Source organism: Microtus pennsylvanicus, chromosome 10 (genome assembly GCF_037038515.1).
Source record: "Microtus pennsylvanicus isolate mMicPen1 chromosome 10, mMicPen1.hap1, whole genome shotgun sequence".
Taxonomy (NCBI): domain Eukaryota; kingdom Metazoa; phylum Chordata; class Mammalia; order Rodentia; family Cricetidae; genus Microtus; species Microtus pennsylvanicus.
In genome coordinates, this window is record NC_134588.1 from 80602476 (window position 1) to 80615011 (window position 12536).

General features: G+C 45.5%; 1 protein-coding gene across 4 annotated transcripts in view; it reads left to right on the plus strand.

Annotated features, from left to right (window-relative positions):
• Positions 1-214: 214 nt before the first annotated feature.
• The window catches only part of Wdfy4 (WDFY family member 4), a 228178-nt gene continuing 215856 nt past the window's right edge, over positions 215-12536 (plus strand). For 3 of the 4 annotated variants that reach the window (XM_075988751.1, XM_075988750.1, XM_075988754.1), the window contains exon 1: positions 215-345. The gene's annotated coding sequence lies outside the window, so the exon portion shown is untranslated. Of the gene's footprint in view, positions 346-387; positions 849-12536 lie in introns of those variants that run through there. The other variant, XM_075988752.1, reaches the window with a different exon arrangement.

Consider the following 12536-nt stretch of genomic DNA (forward strand, 5'->3'; position numbering starts at 1 on the left):
GCTCTCCTTTCCCCTTTGGTCTTTGGTCCCACCTGGCGCTGCTTGACCACTGAGCACACAGTCCCACAGGACCTTTTTGTGAAACCCAAGTTGCTCTGCCAGTCATCGGCGAAGCAGCTTTGTCATTGGCTGGGTGAACAGGGCAGGCATCTGCAGACTTCCCACTTCTGCTTTCTCCAGGAAATGAAGAGAAACTAACTCAGTCCAAGTGATTCATAATGAAACACTGTTGATGGCTGCCGTGTGAGGCCAGGTCTTCCCTTCCCCGAGCTGAGCCATTGGAGGCTGGGGATGGAAGGACCCACACCATGTGACGTCAGCAGACTTTGAATGCCACCCATCCAGGTAGGACTTCCTGCTCTTGGACAAGATAGGCCAGCCTGTTGGGGGCTGTGTGTTGTGGTGGGTACCTCACTGCCTCCTGCAAAGCCAACTGTGGGGCACATGGGTGACCACGGGTACCTAGTCTGAGTTTGGGGTGGTAGAGAGGAGAGCTGAGTGGCAGGAAGTGGGCGGTGAGGGCAGCTGTTGTGATTAGCGCTACTCAGTGACTGTGTCCCTGGTTTTGTCACTTGTGGGCTTTGCCAAGTTAACCAGGCAGCGGCTCATTCTTATTCTCTGGGCACAGGTTAAGTCTCCTCTTTGGGCTCTTCTGGGGGAGTGGGCATCTGCCACAGCTGGGGAAAACTAGGTCTGGCCCATGTGCCAGGTGTCAAGGCATAGAGAGGGGCGCTGCCTGCGACACTCCCCCTCTTTGTCCCTGTGACCATCCACACTGGCCTTCAGGACAGCTGGGCAGACCCGGTCTTGCCCTTATCTGGCCCCACCCTCGCCTGCCCCAGGATCTGGTAAGTAGAAGTCCCTTTAGGCCTCATTTCCTCACCTGAATTGTCACACCCAACCTTTGAATGTCAACTTTTTTTGCAGAAACAGGAACAGTTCTCTGATTGAGAACTGATTCTCCTTCTTCAAAATCCAGCCTTCTCGAACCTTTGTCCCAGTCTCTCTGAAGTGATATCTAAGGCATTGCGTACTACCTTTCCAGGGAATATTTGCATGTCAGTATAATTGTCTATTGTCTCCATCCATTTAATTGTTCAATGAACACTCAAAGCTGGCAAAGGGACAATTCACAGACAGAGGCCTGTGGTACTCTGTGCAGTGATGTGAAGTAGGTTGGAGGTGAGTGTGCAGGGAGGACAGACAGGGCTCTCCTCTGCCGAAAGGAGACTGGAGGAGCCCGGACCTGCACTGTGGTTTCTGAGAATTGCTCTTAGAAGCCTTTGGACCCAGCTTGGGGTGAGGTGCAGGGCTCAAGGGTGGGGAGATTTTCCTGTTTGTCCATCCTGGATGTCTGGTATAAACTTCTATGGGCCTGGAAGAATTTTCTTTCTCTTTTTTTTAAATATTTTATTATTTTGTGCAGACTGTGTGCATGCCTGTGCGGCACCTGCATGCAGTACACACAGAAGTCAGAAGAGAGTGTTAGACCTCTTGGGACCCGAGCTACAGATGGTTGTGTGCTACCATGCCAGTGCTAGGAACCGGATCCCAGTCCTCTAGAGGAGCAGCCAGTGCTCCTGACAGCTGAGCCATTCCCCACCCCCAGGAGCGTTTTCAACATTGAGTAGGTGGAGGGAGAGCTTAGACAAAGTCTAGAGGCCAGAGGGTTAAGAATACCTGACCCCATGTGCTGACATCTGAGTTCTCTGTTTAAAGGCCACCACTTCTTTGAGGCCCTTTGTGCATTCATCCTTTTCCTTCAGAGGCAGCTGCTGTCCCAGGATGGGCGTGACTGTCCCACTGTTCCCTGGCTTTTATTTCTGGTTTCCCACAATCTCTGTATTGTTTAATAATGTGTGGTGTTTGAATGAGAATGCCCTCCATAGGCTCATAGATTTTAATACCTGGTCCCGGTTGGTGGAACGGTTTGGGAAGGGTTAGGAGGTGTGGTCTTGTTGGAGGAGGTGAGTCACTGGGGGTGGGTTTTGAGGTTTCAAAAGTCTCACCCTGTTTCTGGTGTGTGTGTGCTCTCTCTGCTTCCTGGTCGCATCTTAAGATGCATCTTAAGCTTTCCACGGTTCCTGCCACCTTTCCTTTGCTCTGCCATCATGGACTCTAACCCTCTGGAACTGGAACCCCCAAATTAGCTTCTTTCTTTTATGAGTCTCCTTGGTCATGGTGTTATATCAGAGCAGCAGAGAAGGAACAAAGACAGTATGTGGTTTTGTTTTAAACATTCTTGAACTTCATTAGCCTGAAATATATATATATAGTGTGTATGTGTGTGTGTGTGTGCACGTGTGTGCAGGTGCACTTCCTTGAGCATGTACATATGATGGGAAGACTTTGACATCATGTGTCTTTCTCTATTGCTCTCCATCTCAATCATTAAGACAAGGTCTCTGAACCTAGAGATGCCCTTTTGAGTAGACTGGTTGACCAGCAAACCCAGGAGATCTGCCTGTCTCTGTCTCCCAGATACAGGGCTACAGATCTCTACTGCTGTGCTAGCCTTTCTGTGGGAGCTAGGAAATTGAACTCGGGTCAACATGTTTACACAGCAAGCACTTCTACCCTCTGAACCATCCATCTTTCCAGCCTGAGTTAAATATTTTGAAGACTTCCTTGTCTCAAAGCTGTTTTCGAAATTTGTTTGTATTACTGCATATCCTTTTAATTTGTTAATATCTAATTCTGTGTAGCATTCTATCCCAAGAACTTTGTTCTTTGAGATTCTGCTCACAGGAACGTAACCTATTTCTGTTTTTTTTTTAACTGTTACAAGCAAAATATACTAGGTTATATGTAAGAATTGCTCTAACTTGTAGATTCTAGAAATGGAATGGGCCACAGGTAAACTTACCTTCAGTCTTGGTGTGTACTCTGAAGATCATTTCCATGGCTCCCCTCACATGTAGATCTGTAGATGTTCAAGACCATTCTGAAAATTGGTACAGGATTTTCATTTTACCTATATATTACCCTCCTCCTGCCCCATGTATGGCTGAACCCAGAGGCGTGGAGCCTGCAGATGCGCGGTATGAACCATTTCACCTCCCCACCAGCAATGCAGCAGAACTGCTCTGGTCCGCATTCCCGCCAACACTTGACAGTAGCAATATTTCTACAAAGTACTTTAGCCTTTTGTTTTTCAGCCTTTTATCCAGGTGGAAATCAGTTTTCCCCTACTCATTGTGAAGTAGGAGTTAAAATGGTTTTTTTTTTTTTGGTTGCTCTTGTTCTTCAACTTTGTCATCTGAGATTTTTGTATGCGAATGCCATGTTTGTATCATTCCCACTTTCCCATCAAACCGCTTCTGTGTCTCCCTTCCCCAAATCTATGGGCTCTTTATTATTGCTACATATACATACCTGTATATATGTGTATAAATATGCACATATGTATATATGTAACCTGGTTAGTTCATTTAATGCTGCTCATATGTGCATGTGTCCTGGACTGAGACTTGGGGTTTGACATCCTAGGAGTGAACTCATCCATGGGGAAACTGTTCTCTCTCTCAGAGCCTTTGACTGTGGCAGTTCCTCTTGTAGAGTTGGAACCCTGTGGAGTTTTCTCCGTCTATATTGGCATGTCAGCTGGTGTTGCCATTTTGCTGGTCTTGTCCAGGTAACTTCTTTGCTGAAATTCATGTGCATGTTTCCCCTGTCATGCCTGGGAGACATATTCAGCACAGGCATCCTGGCCTCTGCCTCTTACAATCTTCCCACCCCTTTCCATGATGTTCCCTGAGCCTTCAGTGTAGGGATTGCATTATTGAGGCATGCATTGGTGTGGGGCATCCGCAGTCCCTTATTCTCTGCACTGTGAGCAGGGGTGGCTTTCTGTAATGCTCTCTGCTGCAAAAAGGAGCTCCCTTGACGAGGGGTGAGAGCTGCACATATCTGTGCATGTACATAGAAGTATTTAGGATGCAGTTAGAAGTCATGTTGGTTTAAGAAAACGACAGCAGTTTAGCTGGTTTTTATCTTTATTTAAAATTCTAGATGCGCCTCTACTCAGTGTCAGAGTGTTGCGTCTGCGCCCTTTTCTCCTCTTTGTGATATGTTAAGGATGCTTTCTTTCAAGTCCATCATGACATTCCCCATATCCACATCCTGAGATCATCCCATCTTCCCACAATTTTCTTCTTTGCCCCAGATTCTCTCACGTCTACTTTCAGATCATTTATGCACGATCATTGGTTTTCTCACACGGATGATCAGGGGTCTCAGCTGCATTTATTATGAAGGCCACCACTATGTAACAGCCCTGCAGTAAGTTAGGTCACCATCCACACTTGGCTCTGTTTATGCCAACACCAAGCAATATTGTTTACTGGGCTTTATTATGAATCTTCATGTCTGGAAAGAATCTTGCTATTTTCTTCCTTCTTTTTCAGTACTTTGCTCTTGCATGTAGATTTCAGAATCAACTTATTGAGCTCAACAGAAAAGCAATGCTCATGTTTGAATGAAAACAGAATTCAGGGAGACATCTTGCCTTTATGAAGATAACTCATCCAGTTCATGAACATGGTTTGTCTCCCTATTTAAGAAGGTATTTGAAAATATTCCAGTAAAATTTGATGCTCTATCTCTTAAAAGCAGCATACATTTTGTTCAGATTGACTCCTAAGTGGTTTTTATTTTATATCATTTTAAGGTTTGTTAAACAAGAAGTTTTGTATTGTTGTTGATGAGGCTTTGTTATGATGGGGTTGTTTGGGTTCTTGTGGGAAGCAAAAGAAAGAGCAAGAGAGGAGCTTAGGCCTACCTCGACTTGATATGCCCTGCGTTGTTGATACCCATGGGAGACCTGCCCATCTGAACAGAAACAAAGAGGAATATATGGTGTGTGTTGGGGATGGGAGGAGAGGAGGGAGGGAAAACTGTGGTCAGGATGTAAAATAAATGAAAAAAATTAATTAAAAAGAAGAAGAAGAAAATATGAGCAAGGCTTTGGAGCTTGTGCCATCATGGAGGCTGGGGTGATAGTGGCTTGCCACAAAGAGATAGGGTCAGAGATAGTGGAGGTTGGTGAGATTTTAAACCATGTTTTGAGAGTGGGGTTTGAACACATTCTAGAAAAGGCAAACGGATGAAAAGCCCAGAATGTTAGGACTCCTAGGTTGCTATGCACAGAGCTGGGCCAAGGGCATAGATACAGATTTGGGAGGTGGTGGTTCAGGGACATGAAGATGGAGATAGACAGGGATCTGCAAACCAAGTGTTGGTACCACCCCTCTCCCAGACCTAGTTTGTATTAAGTGAACAAGGCAGTTTGGCCAACTGTGGAGTGAAGAAGAAGATGTTACCAGGTTCACTCTACATCATGGTGGGGCCATCTCTCGTTGCACTTACAATGAGGCCTTTGCATTTGTTATCTTCCTGCAACTGTTTGGAACCACAGATGTCCAGACAATATTCCTAAGCCTTTTAAACTTGGGCAGTCCAAATTGAGATGTACTGTAAATTTGAAAAGCATACCAAAGTTCAAGGATATTATGAATAAATATTAAAATCTGAAGTGTTTCTCTAACACTTAAAAATATTGGTAGCTAATAAAATGGAACTATTTTGTATGTGAGACCCCTAGAACCAAGAATCTGCAAGGTCCTAGGAGCCACCGCTCATACCAAAATCCAAGGATGTTTAAATCATTGACATAAGATGCCATAATATTTGCATACAACCTATTCACACCTCCCTTATACTTTAAATGATTAAAAAATGCTTAACTTATCTAATGCAATGCAAATGAGATTAAGCAGTTGTACTGTATTGATAGGGATCTATGACAAGGAAGTCTATACGCGCCTATTTGCAGATGCAAATTTTCCCGTAATATTTTGTGTTTCAAGTGTAGAGCCTGAAGATGTAGGGAGCCTACTGGGAAACATATTTACAAATGGATTTAATCTATTTACTTTTAGTTTTCTTTTATGGCTATATACATAGCTTGAGCTCATGGCAGGCTTTCTGTTTGTATTGATGTTTGTATTGCATAGTGTCCGTCAGAGGCAGGGGAATTCTTGTTCGGTGATTTCCATGAGGAACATGATTCAACAAGGATGAGAAGCCAGAGAAGTGAAGGGCTGCTAGCCCACCTAGTTCTAAGAAGGGCGTATTGATGCTAAGGAGAATGGAGTAGAGCCCACAGTGATCAGGCGGAGTTCACCTACACCCCAGGGTGAGACTAATGTCACCCCATTCTTCAGAGGCTCGCAGACGGTGAGTGAGCTGGGATTGATCCTAGTCACACCATGACCTAGGCATTGGACGGCACAACCACTCAGGCATCAAAGGATTAGGACTCCAGATGACCGTCACCGTCTGGCAGAACTGTGACGCTTCTCTTCACTTGGGCCAAGTGATCAACTAGACCGTCCCTTAAGAATTCACAGTCTCACATGATGCGAAGGAAACAAAAATCACTGTGGCAAGCATCCTCTGCCAGCAGCTCTTATCAAAGTGGTGGTGACTGACACTGGGCCGTGGCGGACGCAACTCAGGTCAAGAAAGAGGGAGATTCAGGCTGATAACGTAAGAAAAATGTCAACATGCCATACGTTTATGATAGAATGTGGGCGGTTACATAATCAAGTCAACTCACCCATCAATTATACAGCATGCTTGGATGGGAATAGAGCATGCAAAATACATTTTGTCATGTTTTCTATTCAACACAACTAGAAAACTTTCTAAATACACATTGACCATTTTTTAAATTAAAAAATTGTCCAAATAATACTCTAATATCAGCTTTAAAATATATAAAACATCTTTAATGCTAGTTATTCCTTCTTACCCCATCTTCCACCCTCCTCTCCCATCACTCCCTCTACTTAACCCCCCCTTCTTTTGGGAAATATTATTTTTAGGGGTGTGACTTTTGTTTATGCTGCATTTGTTTAACGCTGTGAAGCTGTGTTACTGTGCCTGTCTAAAACACCTGATGGTCTAATAAAGAGCTGAAAGGCCAATAGTGAGGCAGGAGCAAGGATAGGCGGGGCTGGCAGGCAGAGATCATAAGTAGAGGGAGAACCGAGGGAAGGAGGAGCAAGAGAACAAGGAGAGGAGGACGTCAGGGGCCAGCCACCCAGCTGCCCAGTCAGGGAGAAAGAAGCAAAGATAGGTCTCCAGAAATAGAGAAAGGTAAAAGCCCAGAGGCAAAAGATAATCAAGTTAATTTAAGTTAAGAAAAGCTGGCAAGAAACAAGGCAAGCTAAGGCCAGGAAATCATAAAGAAGAATAAGGCCTCTGTGTGTGATTTGTGTGGAGCTGTGCCCTCAAAAGCCAAAAGAGTAAAACACCTCACACAACACTACTACCCATCTTCCCTCCTGCATCCGCCGGGCTCTGCTGTGGTCCTCTCTCCACCACCCATGGTCCCTTTCTGGTTCCCTGGGTTCCTCGAATGCTTCAAATCAAATGCACAAATCGAAGGACCTGCCCCTGAGGTCCACATGGGGGTGAAACCATATGATGTTTGTCTTTCTGGGTCTGGGTGACTTCGCTTAGGGTAATGTTTTCCAGCTCAACTGTTAACCTGCGGATTTCAGAATTTTGTTTTTCATTACATCTAAAGCAAATTTTCTCGTGCATAGGCACAGCATTTTCGGCATCCACTCGTCAGCTGGTGGGCTTCTAGGCTCTGTCCCCGTCCTTGCTACTGTGAACAGTGCAGTGACGGACATGGATGAGCCCGTGTCTCTGTGGCAGGAAGCAGTCTTGTGTATCTGCTCGGGAGTTGTACAGCTGGGTCACGTGGTAGATCTATTCTCGTTTTTGGGGAACTTCCACACCAATTTTCACGATGGTCGCAGAAATTTGCATCCTCATCAACAGTGAACATGAGTTCCCCTCCCCCCACACCTCCGCCAACACTTGTTGGGTTTTGCTTTCTTAAAATAGCCATTCTGGGTCAGATGAAGCTCAGAGTAGTTTTAATTTATGTTTCCATGGTGGATTGTTAAGAATGGCAAACATTTACAAATATTTCTTAGCCACTGCTATTTTGTCCAAGGACCTTTTTTGTTCAGTTTCATAGCCCACTGTTTAGTTGTCTGTCTATCTATCTATCTATCTATCTATCTATCTATCTATCTATCTATCTATCTATCTATCTATCTATCTATCTATCTACCTACCTATCTATTTTTGTTCCTGTGCATTCTAGACACGAATCCATTGTCAGGTATATATCTGACAAAGCTTTTCTCACGCTCTGTAGGCTGCCTCTTCAGGCAGTTAACTGTTTTAGCAGAGAAGCCTTTTAACCCCTTATAGTCCCACTTGCTGATTGCTGGTCTCATTTCCTGGGCAGTTGGGATCGTATCCAGAGTCCTCCCCTGAACTTCTATCCTGAAATGCACTCTCTGCTCTTTCTTCTACAAGTGTTAGAGGTTCCGCTCTCACACTGAGACCTCTGATTCATTTGGAATTGCGCAGGGTGAGAGGTAAGGATCTGGTTTTATTTTTCTGCTGGTTGAATTCCAGGTTCCCAGCACCATTTGTTGAAGATGCTGTCTTTTCTCCCATGCATGCTTTTGGCATCTTTGCCAGCTCCTGGTATCTGTAGTTACACAGAGCTATGTATGGATCCTCTATTCCATCCCATGGATCTTTGAGTTTGTTTTTATGATGTTACCATTGTTTTGTAGAAGAACTTGATAACAAGGGTTTGTCCAGCAGTGCTTTTATTGCTCAGGATTGTTTAGGGGGGTATTTGAGGCCTTTTATTCTTCTATATAAATGTTAAGATCTCATTAGAGAAAGTACTTTGTGCTGTGGATTGTGGTTAAGGCAGAAACTCACACCTGGTCCAAGGGCTCAGTTAGAAATGAATCACACACACCCTCCGCTGCGAGGCTCAGGGATCACGGCAGAACGATCATAAGTCAGAGATCTGGGAGAACCAGAGCAGAACAGTGTCTTCTGGAAACAACAGGACAGCTGCACTTATGAGCACTTGGCAGCTGTGTAGGTGCCTGCACAAGATGGAGCCAGTCAACATTTTAGTATGGTGTGTGTGCGTGTGCGTGTGCGTGTGTGTGCATGTGTGTGCGTGTGTGCGCCTGTGTGTGTGTGCGTGTGTGTGCATGTGCGTGTGTGTGAGATGTCTCCAAGCTCTGACCCGAGTATCTGTGGACAGCTGATGGTTCCAGGAGGAGGCAGGGTCAGGTATCTTCAAGGGCATGGCTCCTGGTAAACCTGTCACTTTCCAGTGGGCGGTCCCACACCCAGGAGTATAAGGGCGATATAAACTGGACTGAAAGAGTTATAAAAACATAAAAGAGCTGTCAGGGTTCCCTGCCCTGTGGTAAGTCCTAGGTCCTCCCCCCTCCATCCATATCTAGGAAGGTGAACATCCAAACTGGTGGAAACTTGTTTTTTTTCTCATTTTCTCAATAAAAAAAAAGATTTAAAAAAAAAGAAAAGAAAAGAAAAAAAACAACATAAAAGGACAGGGAATTGCAGTGAGATGGGGTGTGAACATAATAAAAGTACATTGTATGAAATTCTCAGAGAATTAATAAAATATATTAAAATATATCTGCAAAGACATTTAGATATTCAGTAAACAATAAATGGGAAAAAGAGAGAGAGAGAAAAAACCATCCTGGAGGCTGACTGAAATGGCTGCTCGTGTCATAGTGTCACAGAGAGCAGACATCTCTGCCCCTGGCTCCCTGGAACTGTAAATAGAATCTAGGAGAGAGGCCCCAGATGCAGCAGGTGAGGTGAGGTCGATGTGACCAAGGTAGGGTCAAAGGTTTTGCCGCTCTGTCCCCATGTCTTACTTGCCTTTTTAAAAAGGAAAGACAGCCTTTGGCAGCTCCAGCCAGGGAGGCTTCGGGAGCGAGGCCTGAATGAGCACTGGCATCCTCTCAGGAAGGGGCGGGAGTGGGGGATGAAGGTGTGTGTGTGTGTGTGTGTGTGTGTGTGTGTGTGTGTGATCTGTGCCTTAGCCGCAGCCCTGAAGAAAGTGGGAAGGGCCGTGCTGGGCCTGGGTAGCAATGATGAGAAGCTCCTCCATCTTCAGATGGAAGATGTCCTTCAATCAAGGGTAGTGGGTGGAGTAGGGACTTCAGAGCCACTCCCCTGCCACCAGAATGCAGGGCTGCTCCTTTCATAGGCCAGTGGGCTGTGACAGTTACTTTAGCTGAGTGTCCAGGCAGTGCTTGGTAGAGGAGATGGGAGATCTATGCCCTTCAGAATGATAGTGCCTCTGCTCCTGGCAAGAAGGTTATCCCAATTGCGTGCCCCAAACAGGGCTTTCCTACCAAAAGATTACGTCTTTGCTCACATGATTAACATCCCTGAGCAGGTTGATTTTTGATTGGCTTAATATGACTCATCCCCAAAACGTGTTAATGAAATCATTGTGACATTTCATAATTGATAGAAGCCTATTTGAGGAAATATGAGCCCTAGAAAGAATTCTGTTCATGAGTCATGAGAAATGAGAAAGAAATTAAGGGAGCCCCTGGCATTGCAGGCTGTGAGGGGACCCCACACTTGAGGAACTGGGGGCTGGGGAGGTGTCCAGGAGACTGCTAAGAATAGTATGGAAGGCTGTGTGATTTGCTGTGTGATTTGCTGTGTGCAGTCTCTGCTGTGCAGAGGCTGAGTAAAGGCAGAGGGTCAAGATGGAAGGACGTGAGCAGTCACCTTGGCCAGATCTCATTGGGGACGCAGTGGGAAACTAGACAAGGAAGACAATGGGTCAATATTGCTTTAGGCTTGGAGCTTGGCTTTGTTCCTGGAGAATATGGGAGCCGTGTAGATATTCGAGAGAAGGAGCAGTAGCGTTATGGATCCACATATCTAAGTCTGACAGTGTAGGGTGGAGGGGAAGGCTGTAGGCAGCCAGGCTTGCCGTGGTAAGGTGGACGAAGGGTTGTGAAGCTGTGAAACAGGGATGGACAATGTAGCATCTACCCCCACTGCCTGGAGATGCCCCAGAGAAACCAGGCACCTGGCTTGAGTAGCGTTATTGATTCTCTTGGCACTTCCTGTTTCTCGTGGGTTCCACTCTTGCCCCTCCTGGACACATAGAATGATTGGGTCTGCCTTAAGAAATAACCCTGGCACATTAACATGTCCTGGGAAGCTCATTCTGGTTAAAGAAGCATTCGGCTCTCAGAGGAGAGGGCTATAGTCTGTGAACAGCATTGGTCTTCCTAGCGAAGCAGACCTGCGTAGGCAAACAGCTCCTTAGAGAACATCTATTCAAGCTGTTGTGGTAGGAACCTGAGTTGCAGAGGTAGGGAGACTCCACCTGAGGCTGACTCCTACCTTAAATGGAGAGAGAAGCATCTTGGGTAAAAGGTACATCAGGAAGGGTCTGTTTCTCCATAGTGAGAGAGTGGAGCTTTTCAAAAAGCAGTGTTCTCGGGCCCAGAGTCCCCTGGTGCAGAAGAGAGGAATTTTCTCACAGCATGGGAACCAGAACTCCCAGCGAATGAGGGCTCGGCTCTTGTTTTGTGAAGTGTTTGATAATCTCCAAGGTGGTCTGGCCCTTGTTTTAAAGGGTTTCATGATCTCTGAGAATTGAGAGGTACTCATTTTTTTTTTTTAAAAAAGATTTACTTATTTTTATTGTTTGTTCATTGGTGTTTTTTTTTCCTGCATGCTTGCCTGTGTGAAGGTGTCAGATCCCTTGGAACTGAAGTTATAAACAGTTTGGGGCTGGCATTTGGATGTTGGGCATTGAACCCAGGTATTCTGGAAGAGCAGTCAATGCTCTTAGCTGCTGATATCTCTCCCGCCCCGAGAGGTACTGAATTCTTAAAAGGTCAAGCATGTGAACTTCCAGACATGCTTTCCAACTGAATCTCTTTTCCTATATTCTGAACAAGTTATATGAGCTATTGAATCAGCTAAACAGAATGGTTGTGCAACCATCCAAGCTATCCAGGAAGGTCACAGATCTTCCTAATCTGAGCCAGTGACATCAGAGGTATAAAGGTGACAAACCAGGTGGGGGGAGCTGAGTCTGGAGACCTGTGTGACCTGCCCCTGCTTTCTGCCTCACACCTACCCTACACCCTTCCAGTTGCACAGAAGCAGACATACCCCTCTCCTGTGCTGTCTTAGGTACTGTTCTAGTGCTGCAAAGAGACACCATGACCCAGGCAACGTATAAAAGAAAACATTTGGGGACTGGAGAGATGGCTCAGTGGTTAAGAGGATTGCCTGCTCTTCCAAAGGTCCTGAGTTCAATTCCCAGCAACCACATGGTGGCTCACAACCATCTGTAATAAGGTCTGGTGCCCTCTTCTGACCTTCAGGCATATACGCAGACAGAACATTGTATACATAATAAATAAATATTTAAGAAAAAAAGAAAAAAAAAGAAAAACATTTGACTGGAGGCTTCCTTAAAGTTTTAGAGGGTGAGTGGTCCATGATGATCATGGAGGGGAGTGTGGCAGCAGGCAGGCAGGCGTGGCTCGGAAGCAGTAGCTGAGAGTGCCAGGGAAAGACAGAGGGTAGACACACACACACACACACACACACACACA